The 21620-nt window shown below is 38.5% G+C and overlaps 1 protein-coding gene across 12 annotated transcripts in view; it reads right to left on the bottom strand.

The window, feature by feature from the left end:
- SEMA6A (semaphorin 6A) overlaps positions 1-21314 on the bottom strand; it is a 217524-nt gene extending 196210 nt beyond the window's left edge. For 2 of the 12 annotated variants that reach the window (XM_058165914.1, XM_058165913.1), the window contains exon 1: positions 19314-20159. The gene's annotated coding sequence lies outside the window, so the exon portion shown is untranslated. Of the gene's footprint in view, positions 1-13864; positions 13963-17846; positions 18394-19313; positions 20198-20502 lie in introns of those variants that run through there. The other 10 variants (XM_058165911.1, XM_058165908.1, XM_058165916.1 and 7 more) reach the window with 10 other exon arrangements.
- Positions 21315-21620: the final 306 nt, after the last annotated feature.

The raw sequence follows: 21620 nt of genomic DNA, 5'->3' as shown, positions 1-21620 counted from the left end.
TAAACCTCTAAATGCATATAGAAAAATTAAAGGAATATCTTCAAATTACCTTCTAGGTGTGAGCAGAAAAAAACTTTAATTTTTAATATTAATCATATACCATTGTGATGTTATGAATGAAGGGATGGATGGATGTTTATTAGAACCTTTGACTAATAATTTGATATTAAAATAAATTTAAAATCTATAAAATTATCAGTTTGCATAGATATTTAAATATGTGCAGGTAGCCCTCAACTTATGATTGCAAATCCAAAGATTCTGTTGCTAAGCAAGACAGTTGTCAAGTGAATTTTGTGCCATTTTATGATCTTCTTGCCACAGTTGTTAAATGAAGTCACTGTAGTTAAGTTAGTAGCATAGTTGTTCAGTGAACCTGGCTTCACTTGTTTGTTAGAAAGAAAAGTTGATCACATGACCCTAAGACATTGCAACCTTCATATATACATGCTAGTTGCCAAATTTTGATCATGTGACCTATGGGATCGTAAAATCGTGAAAACCGGTTATAATTCACTTTTTTCAGTTGCCATTGTAACTTTGAACACTAAATGAATGGTTGAAAGTTGAGAACTACTTGTAAAATGTCCAGAGTTTCCCTTTCATTACACACATAACAAATTCTGGGAGTTTAGGATTATCCAGTGGCATCAAGGTTTAATGGACATTTGACTACGTATTTTCCTTGCCAATCTTCAAATACAGATTTATATGGAGAAGAGACCCCTAGATAGGTTAGAGCTATCAGATGTGGCCTGCAAAAATCCAAATGACCACCAGATAGCAGCAAAAGTGGGCTGATGAACAATTTAAATTTAAATAAAATACTGACACTTGATAAGTTTTTTTGCACCATGTTAAACCAGAAAGTTCAGAAAGCTTTGGAATTTTAGTTACTTGTAACAATGGGACAGGGTACTTAATAAGCATGTGAATCTACCTGCTAAACTGTCCCTTTTTAACACCAGCCTGCATTTGTATCCTGTTAACCAATCAGGATTCCAAAAAATAATTGCCCAGCTTCATATATTCCACAAAACCATTTGAACTGTTTTAGTTTGACTTTGCTTATATACATACATGTCCACCATATTATTTAATTTTGGGGTAGACAATGTCATGCAAAGCACAGGAAAGATGTTAAAGGTATCAAGTCAAAAATTAAAGGCCTGAGATAAAGAAAAAAAGAAAACTTAGCTAAATCTATTTTTCACTAGTATTAACATTAACTAATCTTTATTCTTGAATGTTAACTTTGCTTCCATTAAGTCCATATGCTGTTTCAGACACCATATTTTGTTCTTTACATTTGCATAACAAATGCAGTGTTATGGACAGCATGTTATGCAATCTTATTCTATTTGGAAAGTTCAGATTAAATGAATTATGTGAATGATAGTTAACAAATGAGCTATAAAAGAAAAATTATATTGCTGGCCATCATACACAAAGTTTCTTGTATCATAAGAAATAATAGTCATAACTCTCTTTTCCATTTTACATACTTGAAAATGGTCCTACCTCTCTTAAACAAAAATGATTTTTTTTCAACTAAAGAAAGCTATGCTTTGTTTCAGTGAGCAGGAGAATTGGGATTTTTTCCAGGAACTGTTTAATATCTTAGGAGTAATTTTTACCCTCAAGTGTGCCAAGAAAATTGTTATTTAAAGGTTGAGCGAGGTTTCCTGTGGTGTCATTCTTAAAAGCATCTGACTTTAGTTGAATTTAATTTTCAGACTTTAATGAGAATTTTAAAAAATACCAGAATTGCATTGTACAAGTTCTATATTAGTATTAATGTTATTGTTAAAAGAGGAAAAAACTTACTCTGTGCACATCAAAATGCATAACCGAACATTCTGCACTAAAAAGTTGTAAAAGGCTTTCTTCTTTATATATAAACATCATAAATATGCATTTCAAAAATAATGAGCTTTCAAAAATACTATATGCACAGGATGTTTTTTTTATTTCAACTATATTCTTAAGCATCTAGCTTGTAAAAGAAATTGCAATGAAACCAGTTATCACAAGAGGGCAGATGGGAGAAAGAAAAATATTTCCCCCCCTTGTTTTAAATCCTGGACTTTCAACAAGGAACACCATGTAATTAGATAAACGTTATCCAGATGGTTGTTTCTGTGGCACTTTATATTACACCAGTCAATGAAATCCTGAGTTTAATTGTCGGCAGGAAAAGACATGCAATAAGATTGGACACTTGTATTTTAAAATCTTAAAGCAGAAAAAAAACCCCTACATTATAAATAAATTCTTGATTTTAAATTACTATTACCTCAAGCCATTTTTGAATAGTTATGAACTTAGAAAAATATTGCTGAAAGCATAATACGACTCCCTACTTCCTTCTTAAATTAATCTTAATTTAAGATTGAGATACAGCAAAACCCATTCAAGCCCGTTCATGCCAAGAGGAATTTCAAAGAGTATTGGAACGGCAACTTCTATTTCCCCGAGGAAGCAACATAATTTGACAGTTCAAATCTATATATATTTACTCAGAAGTAGATCTCCCTGAATTTAATTAGGCCTACTGCAAAATAGTTACTTTTATGAAAGCTAAAAGTTGTCCACCTGGGGTGATGCAAAGCGCCATCGTTCTTTGACTGCTACTGAAAGGTTCCTTCCTATCTGATGGGTTCTTTACTTTCTGTTCAGGGATGAGGTCACTTTACTTATCTTGCATACTGCTTAGCAGGTAAATGTCCTTGGTGAAATAGAATTTATTGGCCAAGTGTGATTGGACACACAAGGAATTTGTCTTGGTGCATATGCTCTCAGTGTACATAAAAGAGAAGATACGTTCATCAAGGTACAACATTTACAACACAATTGATGATCAATATATCAATATAAATCATAAGGATTGCCAGCAACAAGTTATAGTCATACAGTCATAAGTGGAAAGAGATTGGTGATGGGAACTATGAAACGATTAATAGTAGTGCAGATTCAGTAAATAGTCTGACAGTGTTGAGGGAATTATTTGTTTAGCAGAGTGATGGCCTTCGGGAAAAAACTGTTCTTGTGTCTAGTTGTTCTGGTGTGCAGTGCTCTATAGCGTCGTTTTGAGGGTAGGAGTTGAAACAGTTTATGTCCAGGATGCGAGGGATCTGCAAATATTTTCACGGCTCTCTTCTTGATTCGTGCAGTATACAGGTCCTCAATGGAAGGCAAGTTGGTAGCAATTATTTTTTCTGCAGTTCTAATTATCCTCTGAAGTCTGTGTTTTTCTTGTTGGGTTGCAGAACCGAACCAGACAGTTATAGAGGTGCAAATGACAGACTCAATAATTCCTCTGTAGAACTGGATCAGCAGCTCCTTGGGCAGTTTGAGCTTACTGAGTTGGCGCAGAAAGAACATTCTTTGTTGTCCTTTTTTAATGATGTTTTTGATGTTAGCTGTCCATTTGAGATCTTGCGATATGATAGAACCCAGAAATTTGAAGGTTTCTACTGTTGATACTGTGTTGTCAAGTATTGTGAGAGGTGGAAGTATGGAAGGGTTTTTCCTAAAATCTACCTAACAAAAACTAACAAATATCGATTTATTACCTATCAAGCACATTCTCTTTAAGGTTTTCAATCCTTTACTTAATGCTATTTATCATAATCTATCAAAGAACCCAGGGTGAATCTCACATCAAAACATTAAAAAAGCACTGGAGTTTTTTTGTTTTTTTTTAAAGACAAATTTGAGACAGGATATCTAGAGAAGGCGCACACGGAAGAACATTCCAGATATAATACCTGGAAGTAAAACTCCCTTCTTAGCCAAGCCACAATTTGCTACATTTTCCAAGCAGTCTATGCCAAAACCAAACAAACCATATTATGACTTAGTGCAATTTGATATGGGACCTAATTAATATTAGAAGGCTTTCTAATATTTGTATCTCCAATCCTGGAATAAAAATTGTTAATATTACATCAATGGATGACTTTTATGCCCTGTCTCATTTTTTCCTAAATTTATATTGCATATCTTTTAAAAGTTACAGATCATATACCTTAATACTATAGTCATCACATATAATGGTTTAAATCCTTGCAACTGATATCAAGATTCATAAACACTACAGTGTTCGCTCCCTATAAAAGGCACATTAATTTTCAGCACCATGACACATATAAAAAAGCTACCTTGAGGTAATTCTTTTTTCCAGCACCAACAATACTTGTGTTGGGTGCTATTTATATTTTTGCAAATGATGTCACCTTCAGCACTTCTCCCAAAAGAACAGATAAAAATAACTTTTTGTGAAATATTTGGCAAATAAAGAGTTTTAAACCACTTGCTAAATATGAAGTAATACGGCTTGAGACTGGAAATGCAATTTCATTTATTGAAAGTTTTACTGCTTTAATAAACAAAATCTAAACAAATCCCTCCTTTGAAAGAATTTAATGAAGCATTTTTCACTGTCCTCTCATCTTTTTGACCAATAGTATATACATAAAAATTATAGAAATAAGCATTTTTCCCAAAATAAAGATTTTAAAGAGTTTATGATTTTTTTCAGAGTATTTGTCTCTCTCTGGTTCACCAAATTTCCCTATCTTGTCTCCTAATTGTATTTATAACCTTTATACTGGGAAGTTATATACTCTTCTAAGCTGGGTAGTATGAAAATGATATTTTGAGCAAGGCAAACAGGAAGGGTACATTATTAGCCCTACCTTTTCCTTCCCGGAGTTTTATATCCAAAGCAAGTAATCCAAAGGTTCTGTGAGTAATCTCATTCAACCTTCAGAATGCACTTGAGTTACTTAATAACGGAATCTGGAATCTGTTTTTAAAAGAAAAAAACAACAACCTTTTCCAGTTAGAGAAGATAACTTGGCAGAAAGTCTTGGTTTTATGTGCCAATCAAGGTGAAAGGTTGGGACAACAACACTCTTACTACATGTTTCTTCTAAGGAAATAAAAGCAGTCGAGTCAAATATGCTGAACTTCTGTTCATTAAAATAAAAAGGAAACACCTTGAAGATAATAAAATTATTGCAAAAGTTTACATAACAGCTTTTGGCTATTGCTAGAAAGAATTCAATCCTTACAATGAAAAACACAGTCCTGGTATCATTTTAAACTTAGCTTTAGGGCCAAAATAGTGATTATGAGAGAAATACTGAATTCTCTGCTACAAATTTGCACACTGATAAATGTAGATTATAGACTATAGATTCGCTTTCATGCTGTTTCTTCCTTTTCACCTGAGTTCCTTTACACCCAGAACTATCAAGAGCAGGGGTGTCAAACTGACGGCCTGCGGGGCGGACGTGCTGGCCCCGCCTCTGCCCAGTTTAGCGACGGAGGGAAAAGTCCCGATACATCACATGACGCTGCCATGACATGAGTTTGACACTCTGATCAAGCGGAACACTTTTTAGTTGATTCATAAATTGCTTCCCTATAGTATTCTCATTAATGCAATACCACCGTGGTATTTGAGTTTAGGTATACAATAATATGTAAAGGTTCCCTTTTTCTCTTTAAAAGTCATAATAATAGACAAAAAGGGGCTTCAAAAATATTTTACATTACTTCATAAAATTAAAGCTGTTTCCTCCTTTTGTTCAAATTTCATGAAGTAGGAAAAAAGTATGATTGTATTTCTATTAAAAATTAGCCTTATCCAGACAATTCTTCTGGAATTATGTTCCAGTTATTTTCCTAGAAAAATGAGGCATAAATATTAAATCAAATTTATCGAGGTTATCTCTCATTTACATGGTTGAATGAGTCTAAAGTACAAAGGTTTATTACTTGTAAGTAGTAAATGTTTAATTTATTCTTTTCACTACTGTTAGGATGAATACAAGCAGTGTTTTGAATGGTTTTAATATAATGAACCACTTAAGTTATTAAGAAAAGTTACTTCTCAAATTATAAATAATCTTCAAGATACTGTTTCTGTTAGTTACAACTTAAATGCAGAGATGATACAATCTTCTTCAGGAATAATGAAAATAAGCCTATGAGTGTTAGGGAATTTCCCCCTTCTCAAACTTTAATGGCATTTTGTTACTCATTTACCTAATCTGCTCACAGCTCCTTTCATACACATCCCAAAAAAACCTCTCCCATACAAATTTTATTGCAGAAAACAAACACAGAATTAGAAATTGTTCAGTACATTTTAAAGAAATAGTTGCCTTGCTATTGATGCATAAGATCCTACTCAGACTAAGTCAAAACAACAATTTTTGAATAATTGCCCTACAGAAAGCAATTTTCAGTCTGTGATAGGTAATTTTACTTATTATTACTTGGTCTTTGAAACAAACTATCCCCTGAGAATACTGTAAAGGTGTCAGACATATGTACTTTTTAGAACTGAGTATCAAAAGCTTGCTTTTAATTCAATTCAAATCTTTATTCTCAGTGCACAACACATGTACAATGAGATTGGCTGAACTCCCTCAGTGCACCCCACCAACACAATACAACTCACAGTGAAGACAGAAAATTCCTAACCCAATAAATCATATTAACAAAACACCCAGTGCTATTGAACCAGTGTGAACATGTTATACATTGCGCTGGCCCTGCAGTCCATCATACTACATAGTTATGATGTTATTTCTCATTCAGGAGTCTGTGCAAAGAAGTGATAACCAGGGTGAGAGTCGTTCCTGAGAATTTTTCTCACTCTTCTAAGGCAACGAGCCCTAGTGATGTCATCTAGTGGTATCAAGGGACAGCCCACAATGTTTTGTGCTGTGCTCACAACCCTCTGTAATGTTTTTCTATCTGTGGCTGTCAGACTGTGATGCAATAAGTGAGGACATTTTCTACTGTGGACCAATAAAAGGCGGTCATCAGTTGTTGTTTCACCCTGTTTTTATGCAAGACCATAAGGAAATGGAGTCTCTGTTGGGCCTTCCTGGCCACCTGGTTCGTGCTGTTTTTCCAGGTGAGGTCTTCGCTGAAATGGACTCCCAGAAATTTAAAGGAGGAAATTCTCTCTACACAGCCCCCCTCAATGTAAAGTGGGGGAGGTTCCTCTCTCTTCCTCCCGAAGTCCAACAACATCTCCTTGGTCTTGCTGAGGTTCAGGTGCAGGTTGTTTTTTAAGCACCATGTAGATAGTTTTTGAACCTCCCCCCTGTACACTGTTTCGTCTCCACTCCATAAGACCAAGTATAGTGGTGTCATCTGTGAATTTAATGATCACAGTAGATGGGTCTGATGGTACACAATCATGTGTGTACAGTGAAGACAGGTAGGGATTGAGCACACAGCACTGAGGGGAGCCAGTGCTAAGTTTCATGTAGTCCTTGACTTACAACCGTGTAGCGACCATTTGAAGTTACAGCAGCACTGAAAAAGTGACTTAAGACAGCTTTTCTCACACGTACAACTGTTGCAGCATCCCATGGTGACATGATCAAAATTCAGATGCTTGGCAACTGGTTTATAGTTAAGATGTTTGCAGTATCCTAGTATCATATATATCTTTTGCAAACTTCTGATAAGCAAAGTCAATGTGGAAAGCCAGATTCACTTAATTGCACTTAACACTACAGTTGTTACTAACTTAACAACTGCAGTGATTCACTTAAGAACTGTGGCAAGAAAGGTCGTAAAATGGGGGCAAAACTCACTTAACAAAAAGTTTGGGCTCAATTGTGGATATAAATCGAGCACTACCTATATAACCTGAGATACGTATTTTCCAGAAAAAAAATATTTTATATTGATCATTCTCTCATATGCTGCTTCAACTTTCAACTCTATACAAAATGAGAAGCAGGTTTTTAAATTTTCTTCTCTGAGATCTACAGTTAATTTATAATTATATTTTTGAGGCAATACAAAAGCTTGTATTTTATCTGCTTTAGAATTGGAATGGTTAGTTGTTTGACACAGTTTGGACTCTTTGCTCAAGTACAGATTTGTTTTGCTATTTTTAACTTGATATGGGCCCTTTGGTTTTAGTAAACAAAGATGTTTAATCGTTTTCAGGCTTTCAATAATTACAAATGTGAATGCTAGTTTCCCAGTCCCATAGCACAATGTTATTGCAGTCATGCAACGTTACAGTATAACTTTTTTGGTCTTTTGGGAAAATATATACTTAGATGAAAACCTGTTCATACCTTCATCTGAACCGAGAAAAAAGCAAATTTTTTACGTTACACCTGAGAAATTCCCCGAAAATAAGCCCCCCCCTGAAAATAGCCCCCCCCCCAAAAAAAACATTTAAACGCATGTGCAGCTGGTCCCTACCATTTTCACTACTTAGGGTTAGGGAGAACGAGTCGGAAATCAGGTAAGAGGGCAAGAGGATCCCTGTCTTGCTCCACACACCCCAAAATAATAAGGCCTCTCCAAAAATAAGGCCAAGCGCTTATTTCGAGATTAAAAAAAATATATAAGACAGGGACTTATTTTCGGGGAAACACAGTGTATGTATGTGTGTGTATATATATATATATATATATACATACATACATACATCATACATACATACATACATACATATATATATATATATATATATATATATATATATATATATATATATGTAATTCCAGTAAAATTATATTTAGTTTACTGAATTGCTTATAGGTATTAAATGCATGCTCCTGCACATTCTGAAGCAGCTTTCCACAATCTCATCTGAAATTCTTCCCAGCTTTAACATACAGGAGTGCACTTTTAATATTTATTATGCAGAAAAAAGAAAATGAAGCCTACTTATAATAGCCAGACAAATTTCATTTGGAGAATTTCCATGTGTTAAAACTTATAATGGCTCCAATACATAAAAAGGTAAAAGTCCAACTATAACAACATTAGAGAAATGCGAATGAACATTTCCTTGACCTGCTGTTTCTTTCTCCATAGCTAGTCTCTCCCATATAATTTTCAACCAACCAAAATCACCTCTATTACTGAAATTCAGTGAGAAAAAATGAACTCACAGGGAGAAGTGGTGAAAGAAAGCAGTAAGTATAGTTATGCATCCCTCAAGTATTCATTCCCTTTGCTGTCAAACAGGATGCCATCAACTATTTTGTACTACCTTGTATATATGGTGGATTCTGGACGGCTCACCGTATATTGTGGGATGGCACTCACTTTTCCTCATTATTGGCTATGTTGTCGAGATGTGATAGGAATTAGAGTTCATCAGGATCAGGCTTGACAGCATAATCTGCCAATCCTGCTGGACATGAATACTGTTCTTCTCAGTGCAGTCACAAGAATTTTACAAACCTCTCTAAGTGGTCCATAGAGTCAGCATACTGCTCCCAACAAACTGGGTATTCATTTTACAGACCCCAGAATGGTGGAAGGCTAAGTCAACCTTGAGCCAGTCAGAATTGAACTGTAGTCAGCAGAATTAGCCTGCAATACTGCATTCTAACCACTGCACCACCATGGCTCTATAATACCGTTAATCAGCACTTTTTTCAAAATAAATGAAATTTTGGAAAAAGTATGTAAGCTAAATCAAAAATTCTTCACTCTTTTAAAAGGTGCAGGAATTACTACCAGTATCTTGGAATTATCTCTCCAAGTTGATCTTCCTATATCTAAAAAACCACTTGCTTTATAAGATGGTATCTAAGTTTCAGGTAGCTCATAAATTGGAAATGAATGTGCAGAAAGTATGAAAAGATGGATGGACCAAAGTATCTTTCCAATTAATGTAATCTCTTGGGATATCAGAAGTTCAGTTTTCTTTCAACTTTCACAAATGAAATGGCCGCAGATGGCTACCAAATGTTCTTTGCTATGGAAAATAGTTAAAACGAGCTTAAAATTTGCCTTATCAAATAATGATGCCCTATCACCATGATGGCAAACCTGTGGCACGCAGCGCCCTTTCTGTGGGCACATGAGCCATCACCCCAGTTCAGCTCCGTCATACATACGCATGTGCCTCCCACCAGCCAACTGGTTATTGGGTCTCTGCCATGCATGCGGGGGTGGGGGGTGTTGCGTGGGGGACCACCAGCGCATGTGCGGGGGTGCAGCACATGCATGGGGCCCCACCCATATATGCGTGGGGTGCATATGGGGGGTATGTGCGCATGAGCAGGGAGGTGGAGCACGTGTGGGGGTGCATGCACATTGCATTTTGGGGGTTCGGGGCACGAACGCATTTGAGTGCTTTGGGCACTCAGTCCAGAATAGGTTAGCAATCACTGCCCTATCGCATGTAAATAATCATTCTGAATGATTTCAAATTCTGAAATCAATTATCGAGATCGCCTGGTAAGCCCGAGTTTATCCAAATATTCATTAACACTGTTTTTTTTTTAAATGTCTTTCCTCTTCTTGGAGTGCATGAAAGCACCCATTACCCTCTAAACTGAAAAGAAGCAGATCCTGAAATAACTATCTACTGGCTGAGTACATAACAAGGTCCAGAGAGACTTATCCAGAAGTTGCCCCTTTTAATCCAATGCTGAATTATGTTAGAAGATGTTTTCTGTGCTTTCAGAGCCACACAACTGCCAGAACTGCAAGCTTGCAAGTCTTAGTATCTCTTCAGCCTTTCCCAAGGCACCCCAACACTATCAGAGGCACTGAAACTATGGCAACTGAATAAGAAAACAGCTTCTATGATTAATAGATGAAGAGGCCAAGGACAGTGTCAAGCCAAACTATAATTTAAGAATGACAGAGGAATTAGCATAGATTCCTGTCAAACTGGCATTAAGCAGATGTTTTTGATAACTATCAATAAAAATTGGCTATATGCAGATATATGATTAAGTTATAACAAATTATATCCTTCCTTATTTCTCTCTTCCTTAGAGGGTGCCTCCTGTGCAAAATGTTTCAAAAGGCATAATCAAGACTCAAGCAGTGAAGGGATACAGAGTTTTGTGAAATGTGACATTTGGAGGGGAAAACTGAGATTTCTGGTGTCAAGGTATAACCTGTAAAACAATACTTTCCCTTACAGTAGCCGCAAAACAGTGTTCATTTTAATTGTTGGAAAGTTTTGTGTCATGCCCACCAGCAATCATGGATTATGCATAGAACAAATCCTGTTTTTAAAGGACATAATCAATACGATAATCACAATTTCACCCTATAAAATATTGAATCAGTGACCCAGACTGGCTGAATTCCTGCAATAAAAATACCAGGATTTTTTTATCCTTTTCCCCCTGAAGTATTTGGTTTCCGCTGAAGCCAGCCAAAACCCAAATCTATAGCATGTTTGTCCAATCTTTTGGCTTTCTTGGACTCACTGAGTGAAGAAGAATTGTCTTGGGCCGCATATAAAATATATAATAAAGTTAATGTATATAAATTGCATAGTAATGTTAAATATTTACGATCTTATGGGACCGTATTACTACCTGTCCAAAGCCACGGGTTGGACATGCCTAATCTATTGGGTGATGGTTGTACATAGATACAAACATAAACTTTTTAAAAGAATGCTGGACAGTCCTCAGACTGACATGCATATAGAAATAAAAACACCACATTTCTACATGGTATGACAGATTTCTTCCTATACAAGTTTTGCTTCATAGCTACAGAACGGAATTGGGAAAACCAATATATTCCATGTGAATTCCAAGTCACTGCACTGAAACCCTGTATATAGGAATAGTTACTATTAAAAATACTATTAAAAGGAAAGGTCAGTACTGAATTCAATGAGTTACCATATGTCTCTTTTCCTGAGACGCAACAACTGTCAGTTCTGTTTATAGCTGGCTTATCATTTTCCATTTCTTTTTCAGTCTGCACACAGTTAGTTTTGGATTTTGTTTTAAACAGACCATGAATTGAGAGGTGGGGAAGGAGAAATTATGTTATTCGGTACACCAAACAAATACATATTGGGCGTGATAACATTCCATATTTATTTATTTATTTATTTATTTATTTGATTTTTATACCGCCCTTCTCCCGAAGGACTCAGGGCTGAGTGAGACTGTTTCAAGAAAATTAAATTATTGTGCCATTTCCCGGCAAACTGATATGCCATGGGCCTGTCAAGCAGAGTTCAAAAGTCCTAAGATACGTCTGATTAAACTTTTGCTTGAGTTAAATTTAAAATACAAAAACTGACTATTTGGAAATTTCATTTCTGATTATTTTTACATGTGTTTGCTAATAATGTATCCAAGTTCATATATTTATCTATATGTGTATCTGTATTTTCTTGCTTCCAGTTCCTCTTCTAGTTCTTAATTAGTAGCTTTTACTATTGCTCCATGCCAAGATTTCTAGATTATATAGATTGTGTATACATACAAGCATGTAACTATCCTCTGACATATCTCACAGGTTTTATTTTCAGTTTTCCACAGCAAGTTTCAGAAGCCCAGGATAATGTCAGATGGGATGACATTATCTGAGCTGTAACTTACCTCTCTGTTAAAGAGTTTTCCAAATGCTTTTTCATTAAAAGATCATATGAGGCAGTAACCACAGTATCTGGTATGGAGCTACTAGTAAAAAATTAGGCCAATGCTTTAATCTAGTGATAGATTGAAGCTTTGATAGATTGAAGCTGTTACATTTATAATGCTAGCCCAAAGGCGGGATTTAAATAATTATTAAGCAAAAATATTTTGCCATTATATTGTATATAATTCAGTAGAGACATCTTGGTCTTTAAGGTGATAACTATAGTATGCATTATACTAAAACTCTATTAATAACTTCACTATACTGGTTCAATAACCCAATGGAAAATTACAGACATCTGGCATGAATGAATTTAAAAGTCAGTAAATTTTTTAAACAGAGTATTACACAAATCTGCCTCTTGTTTTTTCCATACTGGGATTATTAGACTTGCAGTTTTAGAAGCCCACCAGAAAAACTGATATATTAATTCATCATTTGAGACCAAATTCCTGATCTTATAATTAAGAACTGCTGACCTTTCTTCCAGCACAATTTGACAAAGTTCTTGGATTTAAGCCAATTGAGCATCAGTGAAATTGACTATATAATTCATCTTAAATCCAGTTATTTTACTGGATTACTTTATGAAGAGTAAAATAATCAACCAATGATAAATTCAGTTATATAAACAGCATTACTGGCAATCAAACCTTGATGTATTTATTCAAAGCCAATTTCTAAATAAAAGAAACCAAACTCTTATCATGTCAAATTTTCAGAATGACAAACCAATGCATGGATGCCTTTTAGAATAGAATAGAATAGAATTTTTATTGGCCAAGTGTGATTGGACACACAAGGAATTTGTCTTGGTGCATATGCTCTCAGTGTACATTAAAAAAAAAAGATACGTTCATCAAGGTACACACTAAAATCATGTACTGTGAGGGCATATGATCAAACAAAAGAAATTTCACACAGTTGAAGTTAATGCCAAAAAAGTTCAAAATAATCTATAGAGGTTAATGACCAAAGAGTCAGCAACTACACAATATCATACTTTGGACCCACAATCGAACAGAAAGTTCGTACTACCATAATGAATGCATGGTTGCTCTAAAAACTCACCAAATTCATTTAAAATTGGAGCTAATAACTTAATGGCAAATTTCTTAGGGAAATGACTCAAACTCTTCATGTTTGCAGGGTGTCATATAGATTACAAGTTCATATAGATAATTAGCAAGGATTTGTTTAAGCTTCGTGCGTAGAGGTGAAAAATTAGCTAAAGACTAGCCAAGTAAGTCTTCAACAGAAAACGTTGTAACTCTAAGAACAGTGAAACAGGATTATAGGTTAGAATCCAGAAGGCTACAGGTTCTAGTGTTACAAATCTGATTCCTGTTGTTAATAATCATGTTGCAACCATAAGTTAAAGCAGCAGCTGCAAACCCACAGGCAGCTGTATCTTTGTCAGGTGAGTTGATCGCAGCATATCTCTTACCTATCTTTGCTTTGAAATGTAATTAGTTAATTACTGAAAGCATTTCACGACCCACCAATTAAAGATATTGCAGAAGAAAGTCTAGTTTCCAACTTGTTCTATTGCAACAGAAAAAATGTTGGGAAAGGTTAAAATCAAGAAACAGATTAACAACTGAGGAGGTGACCAATGTCCTACGCCATTGTTAGTGTTTTTCTCTCTCTTAGACACTGAGCTAAACGTTAAACATAAGTCTTTGCTTTGACATATGCTGGGTCGTGCCTTGAAAAAGTTTGCAGTCACAGTGAGTAAAATATTATATATTCTGAAAAGACTATCAATATTCTATAAAGTAGAAAGTAGATAACTTAAATTATTTTAGAAAGAGCTTAGTTTCTATAAAGTAAAAGTAGATAACAAGGCAAATGTAACTATGCTCTGAGCTATATGCTAAATTATAGCCCAAAACAAACAAATGGCCTGCAGCTTTAAGAGTTTTAATGCTTTCACACATCACAGTATGCCATTTGTTGAATAAACCATAACAGAAGGTTCATATGTAAATCAAAACGAATGATTTACACATCACACTAAACTGAACATAAAATACGTTATGGCTTACTATAATGTGTAAAACAGGGATTCTAGCCATTCCTTACTGGTTCACAGTAGTGTACTTTTTAAATATTAGTTCAAGGTCAAAGAATCCACAGTTATCCTTGTGTTTCCTCACAGCCATGGCTCTAAGCAGTTAAGAGATGCTTGGAAAACCAGGGGTTTCCTATTTTCTGACAGTTAAAACAATTAATCAGTGGAACAACTTGCCTCCAGACCTTGTAAATGCTCCAACACTGAAAGTTTTTAAGAAGAGATTAGATAGCCCATTTGTCTGAAGTAGTGTAGGGTTTTCTGCTTAAGCAGGGAGTTGGACTAGAAGACCTCCCAGGTCCCTTCCAATTCTGTTATTCTAATTCCTATTCCCGCCCTAAATCCTGAGTTCTGTGAATTCTGTTTTATTTCATGCAGATGATCCCATTGACTTCAATGTAGCCATTCTCCTGTTCATAAAATTATTCAATCTAACATGTTTTAGTCTTTGAAAGATTAAACCTATCACTTATTTGTATGAGTATCAATAAATTATCAATATATCTGTATTGAAGATAATACATTATTTTCTTCAAAAATAATTTCAAATGCATCTTCTCTTGTATTCTGTCCACATACAATTTGTCTCAAGAATTTAAATGTTACAATAATACATTCAAAATTCCAATATTATACCAAACTCATCCTTTAACTTTTCAGAATAGTAAGTACTTGTTTACGGAATTTGTATGTGGTATAACAGTGTATTTTTGTCAGTAGGCAGGATGTAATATATGTATTAGGGGAGTTCAAATGAATTTCTTTTATATCCTCTATTGTAAGAAACCACGTGATTGCTTTCCTGTTGCATTTATGTAAGGTTCTTCCTACTCTTGCAGAAGTAACACCTTTCCTCCTTCCTTTCCCAAAGAGGCAAATAACTTTACAACTGCCCACTTCCTTTTAATGAACAGAGTTTTCTTTTGAATTTCTCACAGGTTATTAATTTGCTCTTTAAAAAAAAATCAATGAAAGCAGTCCCTTCACTTTAACTCCTGCTGCCTTTTTTTCCCTTCCAGAATACAACAGACATAACTTCAACTGTTCCAATTATATATCTTGTGTGAGAAACATACCATCTATTTCTGTTAGTATTAAAACAGCTGGGGATTTTTGGTAGACCTGTTCTTTATTCCTCTCCTGCCAGTTATTTCCCATTCAGGAACAGTGGATTAGAACATGAAGTACATCTCTTTAATCATTAGGGGGGAAAAAATAAACATTTTTTTATGATGGAAAGCATGAGCAACATATGTGGACATTAGGTTCTTTTTACACATGGTTCAGATCTTCTTTGATTTGTTGCATAAAACAATGGAACCAACTATCTTCTATTATATTTCCTTCCCCCGCCTTCATGTTTCAGTTTTTACTGGCAGGATGTTCTCCTCTCAAGAGCCTATATTAAGCTATTTTGGAAGAGATTTTCATAAATAGAAAACATTAAAGAATAATGATCTGTATGCTACTTCCTTAATCCTTACCCAGAAGACCCTGACTTTTGATTTTAAGCTTTCTTAGGAGCAATCAACGCTCCAATGAAAAATATTCTATATGTCTTTTAGAGAAACATCAGTTGAAAAGCATCCCTCATACATATGTTTGCATGTCTGTGGGGGTATGTATATTTTTATGTGTATACACAGACCCATTTAGTTAATTCTTTTAAAACAATGTAAAGATTTATAGCTCCATATTTTCCTGGTCCATTGTCAGATTGGGGTAACCAGCAGGATTCTTTTGTACCGAAAGCTATAAACATATTTTAATATCACTATGAGTACAAAGACCACAGTGCTTTCATAAGGACAAACAATAACATAAAAGGATAATAGTTAGAGAGAGAATGTTGGCATTTTTATTTTATTTTAAGTCAATATTTAACTTTGGTTCTGAAATACTTGGCTTAGTTACTTTGATTTAACAGAAGTTAAATATTGGTCCCTGCTAACAATATCTAAACTGGTGATTAATTTGGCATAGGTCTGGAGCTTTTCAAATACAATTATAAATATCCACTCATTTCCCTCAGCAAAAAAGATGGATTGGTTTATAAAACCATGAGTACATATGAAAAACAATAATGCCAGACCCACAACTTAATTACTTAATCCTACAGATTTTCACTTTTTTTTTGAATGAAACTTTTTGAAAACAATATTCTGTGCAAAACAATCAACACTACAAACATATTTTCCTACCCAAGCTTTTTGGTAAAACTTTCTGATAATATCCAAATGCATTTCTTAGATCTGAAATCCATAGTCCTCACTGTATTTGGGTTACATGAGCACAGGAAGGGAAATTGTTTTTCCACTCTGTTCATCCCCCAAAGGGACACCCCCCCCAAGGAGACCCCACCCCACCCCATTTACCCCAATACGCAAGTTCCATTTCTCCGAGACCAGCAGGCAAGAAAAACAATTCATGGAAGATGAAACCTCCCACTTTCACTCATGTAAAATCACAGCTGAGCCATTTAATACAAAAAACTCTCAATTAAAAACTGTTCATACTGACATAACACACAAACACAACCTAAATTCTTCCCAACAGCACCACCTTCTGCCCTCGGAATCAATTTCGTCTCCTACTGGCTTAAGACAGTTGTTGGTATGATAGCCAGATTTCTTTGAAAGAATCTAGGTAGCTCTGGAAAAAAGTGAGGGCAGTTATGATTGCACTTTCCCCCAGTGCACTGGTAACTTGCTTCCATTAATCCTTTCTTCCATTAGACTTTTGGTGCAGCCCAATCCTTTATTAAGGAAGGGGGGTGGATCACAACTCTGCCCCCCAATTCCTTAGTATATTCTCTTCTCTTGTGGGATTCAACAGAGGCGGAACCTATGAGGTTCACAGATGCACAGGAAAGCTTTTTGTTTTGTTTTGTTTTGTTTTCTGTTCTGGGTTTCCTGTTCACTAGTGTCCAATGAGGGGTTTGACCAATTGTTCCAGGGGTCATGGAAAGTCACTCTGCATATGCTTAAAGACACACCCTTTATTATTACTCGAAATGATGTTCCAAAAATCAATCCAGTGACTGAGTAGATAGGTTGTTTCTTGTATCCCTGACAAACTTCTATTTCTGTTAAACCAATCTTAAAGTGGCAAAATGCAAGGTGCATTTATATACATACATACATACAGATATTCACATAGACACATACAGATATTCACACAGACACATACAGAGTGACCCCTCCCTCCCTCCCTCCCTCTGCCTTTAGATCAGCCTGCCCTGTCTACTGAACAAGGACATTCCTTTCCCAAAGGCCCACTTTTTAATTGTTACTTTCTCCACCATCCCTTCCTTTAGTTCTTTCTCACAACTGTGCTCTTTCCCCAGCCCCATTACCTGAGCACCAAATCTCTCGTATGTGCACCTCGATTCCATTCTTTGTCCAATGGAAAGATCTCGCCTAATCGCCTCCAACCACACCTCCTTCACACACTGTTCACCTCTTCTCTCCCTCACTCCTAAGTTACCCTTTCCACACCACTCGGAGGGATCCTGGGGCCGCCGAGATAACTCTTCTGCTTCCAGACTCGGAGCTGCGAAGTCCTCCGCTATGGGACTTCGGGGAGGCGGGTGGGGGTGGGGTAGGGACAAAATGACGGCGGCGGTGGTATGGAGATGCGAACGAAACGCGAACCCCGCCTCACATCCAGTCTCCACTTCCCAAGGCAGGAAGTAAGCCAACATGTGGCCCAATAACCCAATTAACTCTCCCTTCAGCGGAGTTCGCGGAGCGTCTGCGTGTGTGCTTGTAACAAACAGGAGTCCAGCCGGGCGACCCCCACTTTTGCCCCAGCAACAGCAGCCGAAGGAAGGAAGGGGTGGCAGAGCCTTGCACCGCGCGAGAGCTGACTGGCGCTGAGCTACCAGCCATTCCCTTCTCTGACACATCCACTTAAGATCCCCCTTCCATTTCCATTGCCTCAGATTAGCCCTTTAGGTCTCCCGAGAGAAGTAGAGTGACAGCCCCTCGCACTCACACATACACACCCCGCTCCTCTTAGGAAGCGGGTAGAGGAGCTCCGAGCTTGCGCCAACCCCAAGCTCCTGCCTTGCAAACAAAGCCAGAGACGGGCGGGCGGCGTCGGCGTCAGTCGACACCAGCACCCCAGAGACCAGGGTGGGTTCTAAACAGAGCGTCCAAGAAGGCGGGGAGGCGTTGGCTCAGAGGAGAAGAGGGGGCTCCCGAGCCCCCAAGTTCCCCGCCTTGAGGAAAAGCAAGGCAACCTGCCCCGCAGCCGCCGCCTCCTGCCCATATTGTCTCGGAAACAAAGACTCCACGCCCAGCTAAGCCCCCCAAGGAAACCTCGTGTCAAGGGATGGGCAGCGACGGGCAGAAAGGCGACAGCGGCGCTTCCCATCCGGGAGCGCATTGTGCGCACTTGCCGCTGTTTCGGCAAGCAGCCCCCTCCGCGGCGGACAGCGGAGCAAAGTAGCCCCAAGCTGCAAAAAAATATAGAGGGACTTCAAGAGGGGGAAGGGAGAACGATCCCCGAGCAATACTGCAGCGCTGGCGGTTCGGGCAAAGAAGAGCAACCGTTCTCTTCCTCCATCCCACCAGCAACGTAATCTTTAAAAAAGGGAGCCCAGCACGAGGGCCGGTGGGACAAGTGGCCTCGACATACAGCCTCGCCTTCCTGGATAAGCTGCTGCCGCCGCCGCTGCTACTTGCTCCTCATTCTGCTGCAGCCTTGCAGGACTTCGTAAAGCTCCTCGCCGCGCAACCTTCCCCGACTCCCGAACAATGCCCCGCGCCGCGTGGATCCCTAGACGCAGACAAACAGCGCGGAAGAAGAGTTCACATACCTCGTCGGTGCATGTATTTGGAGCCTTAAGAAGACTAGCTGATGGAGCGTCCCATTTAGTAATCCAGTTAAGGGGATCGTTCACTCGATCCACGCTCGCCTTTGCAATCCTTTGTCATTATTACGCGGGGGGAGCTTCTTGGGAAAACGAAGAGGGGGAGCGAAGCTTAGGACCCGAACTAGTTTGGGGAAGGCGAACACGATGTGTTCATCTCTACTGGAGTGGGGGTGGAGGGGGGAAGGGTAGGTGTGGGGGGAAGATACGGGCTCTTCGATTACTTCTCGTCCAAATGCCACTCTGGTTTCCACTCCAGTAAGTCCCCGTCCGACGGATCTGGGAAGTCCTCTCGTCGTCTTATTCTGCCCTTTCCCAAAAGTGATCCCGGCTGGCGAGATCGCTTTGTGGAAACTCCTCCAAGGGAAGTAGCCTCGCTCGTGCGCCGGCAGGAAAGTGCGCTTTTCCCAAGCTCTCCTGGTCATTGAAATGTATTTGGGGATGACTTCGGAGCAGCGCCTCTCTCTCTCTCTTTCGATCTCCTCTGCCTTGCCTCTTCTCCCTGCCAGACTCCGTCCCAACACTTTCTGTCACTGGAAAGCGGCTGGAGGTGGAGTCAAATCCCGGGCTGGATTCCGTGGAAACGGACCGGCCCAATAATTATTTCCACCTACACCCACTTCTGCGCATGAATGAGTGTATGCCGATTGGGCGACAGAGTGGGCTAGTTGTGGTGCGTGGGTGGGATGTATGTGTGAGCTGTGGGCACTGTCAGAGCTCTTTCAGAATTAGTTCACCCTCCCCACCACCGCCGCCGCAGTCGCACATACGAAACAGAAACGAAAGGGTGATAAATTGCCACCTTTCTATCCCACGCTCTTGGAATAAGTTTGTTTAACTGAATATTTAAAGCTCTGGGTTTTTAGATAATGGTTTTGTTCTAAATCGAATTAAACAACTGTAAAGAAGACTTTGAATGGAAAAAAATGTTTCCAAACAAGCCTACTATACTGTACTGAAAACTGAAGAAATCATCCGAAAGAACAAAGCGCAAGAGGCACGTGTAGAATTAAAATAATGACAATCCCATCGTAGTTATTTAATAGATGACTAACGCCTCTGCAATTTTATATACTTTAAGCATCCCACGCATGCACACGAACTAGTATTTCCTTGCCTGCCAGAGATAACTTACCAGTATGGGAGTGCAAGACTTCACGGTATAAGAATCTCCTCTAGAATTATAATACTTTGGCTGACCATTTCGTATTCACCCCGATCTAGAGCTTTTGCGCTCAGAAGCATCCCTGGGACATCGGTGCGTGCGTGTACGCGCGCACTATTGAAATGCGTACAAGATAAATAAAATGCACAGCCATTGTTCTTTTTTTAAAAAAAAATTATTCACAAGGAAGCAGCACTACTTGTCCCAAAATAATCTTAGAAAACTGGTTCATAGCCGTTAAAAATTAACTTTCTTCCCTTATCTGACCGTGCCGTAGTGATTCAACTTCTTTCTTGCCTGAATCAAACTTTTAGCGGCTCAGCGCGATAGCGTGTCAACAAAGGAGTAAAAAAAAAAAAAAAGCACCAGGTAAACTCAATTGGGTCTGCGAAGGAGTTCCCTCCCGCCGAGGGAAAGGCCGTCGAAAAAAAGATCTACCCGGTCCTGATGAAATAAAACGGGGGGGTTGGGGGGTGAGACAGAACTGCCGGGCCTTGTTCCTGCAGCAAAGGATCAGCGGACGACTAAACTCCAACTGAAGTCGCTGACAAACTCGAGATGCAGTAAGGAAGGCCAAAGCTGTCCGCCGCAACCTCTTCCCGTCCGGCCAGGCGCAACTCCAAACTATCAGTGCTCAGCGGCGCAGCAGCACACGCTCGTGTATTTTCATCCTACGTAACCACGACAGTCCTACCGCCAAGGGAGAGAAATAGTAATTTCGCCTCTCGCAATTCGCCGCTTTTGCCAGAAGGGGACGCTACGCCAGTGATGCTTTAATAGTCAATTCGACAAAAGTTTGGCGCTTTACAGTGAATGGTGGGTGCAACTCTTGGCCGAAGCCTTAGTGCGAATGCGAAAACGTGCTGCTCTGCTCCCAGGACGTCTTCTCTCCCCTCCCTCCCCCCAAGGAACAGGATGGGCTGATCACGTAACGAGGAGCCGATGTGCCGGAGCGAGACCGTCCTTTGCCTTAAGTTTTCGGTCTCAGCCGACACTCCTGGCGATGCTGACCAGCGCAGGATAAGCATTGTCCGAGCAGGCAAATGACAGCGTTGGTCGACGTGCCAGCCCTACCGGCTATACGCAGA

This window comes from Ahaetulla prasina, chromosome 2 (genome assembly GCF_028640845.1).
Source record: "Ahaetulla prasina isolate Xishuangbanna chromosome 2, ASM2864084v1, whole genome shotgun sequence".
Taxonomy (NCBI): Eukaryota; Metazoa; Chordata; class Lepidosauria; order Squamata; family Colubridae; genus Ahaetulla; species Ahaetulla prasina.
The sequence above is the reverse complement of the archived record's forward strand: the minus strand, read 5'-3'. Positions and strand labels throughout refer to the sequence as shown.